Here is a 1,575-nt window from a genome sequence, read left to right on the forward strand (position 1 = left end):
TTTTCTTTTTTTGGATTTTTGAGACAGGGTTTCTGCGTAGCTTTTGGTTCCTGTTCTAGAACTAGTTCTTGTAGACCAGGCTGGCCTTGAACTCACAGAGATGCGCCTGCCTCTGCCGCCCGAGTGCTGGGATTAAAGGCGTGTGCCACCACCACCAGGCCAGCTGAGAACTCTTAAGTAGACCAAGCTGTCTTCAAACTCACAGAGCTCCACCTTCCTCTGCTTCCCAAATACTGAGATCAAAGGTGTACACCACCAGACTTGGCCCCGAAAGAAACCTTTTAACTAAAACGTCTTGTAACAGTTTCTTTAACCCAGAATCTGTGACCTTACAGGTTCATGGCAGAGAAAGGACAAGACCCTGCCTTCTGAAATGTACATTTGAGACCAGATAACCTCCAGAAGGCATAAACTAATTCTGATGAGGGCGGAAGTGGGGCGGGGTGGGGTGGGGTGGTGGTGAGAGACATCTTGCTACCAGGAAGTTACATTTACGTGGCAGACCAGACACCCCATCATCCATCAAGCCTGCTAGAGATAACGAGCCCCCCACCCTTCCTGTAACTGCTTATTATTAGAACAAAATAAAAACCAACTGCAGTCGCTTGGCTATTCAGGTGTATTTATCTTACTGTCAGCCGCAGTGGGCTTGATCCTGATGTCCCGAGCTCATTAGAGCCTGCCCTCACGGAAGCGGCATTTGCATCCTGAATATTGGAAACGGGGGAGCAGGGATGAGTGTGCTAACCCCGAGCCATGAGTCACGGTGACAGGAGATGGAGCTGATGAGACCTTCAGTGCACCTCTTTCTGTCACCCCGTGAGAGTCCACGAGTGCATCTGGGGTGGACGCTGTGCTGTCCCGCTCACCAGTATCTTGCTATTGATTTGGAAAGAACAGCCCTTCCTGATCATAAGCCTTGGCTTAGAGCCTGCTCTTCCTAGGTTCTTGAGGGTACGACATCAGCTTTGTTGGGCAAAGCTCTTGAAGGCAATATGTTCAGCGATAGCAATTGCACTGCTGCCCAGCTGGACCTCTGCTGGCCTCTCCAGTCGGTACTAAGGTTGACCCTTGCTCTTCCCATTAAGCAATAAATCCGTCCCTGTTATTTATTTATTTATAGTATTTATTTGTCTGTTTAAGGCATGACTTCACCATGTCTTCCTGACAAGTCTGGGAATCTCTGAGAAGACTTCACAGGAATCCTCCAGCCTCTGCTTCTCAAGTGCTGGGTTTAAAGTTGTGTGCCACCTTCCTGGCTAAGATTGAATATCTTTTTAGATAACTCTACCTGGCCTTCAACTCACTCTGTAGGCCAGGCTACAAACTCTTAATAGAGCTTAATAGCCTCAAACTCTTAATAGAGATCTACCTGACTCTGTCTCCCGAGTGCTAAGATTAGAAGTGTATGACACCATACCCGTATACAATTTTTTTCAAAAAATATTTATTTACGTATGTGCCACAATGTATGGGTGGGGGTGAGAGGACCATCCAAGAAGCTGGGTCTCTTCTTTTACCATGTGGTTACTGAATCAAACCCAGGTGGTCAGGCTTGGTAGCAAACACCTGTCT

The sequence above is a fragment of the Alexandromys fortis genome, unplaced genomic scaffold, assembly GCF_014885135.2.
Source record: "Alexandromys fortis isolate MF-2015 unplaced genomic scaffold, M_Fortis_MF-2015_v1.1 scaffold_111, whole genome shotgun sequence".
Classification (NCBI taxonomy): Eukaryota; Metazoa; Chordata; class Mammalia; order Rodentia; family Cricetidae; genus Alexandromys; species Alexandromys fortis.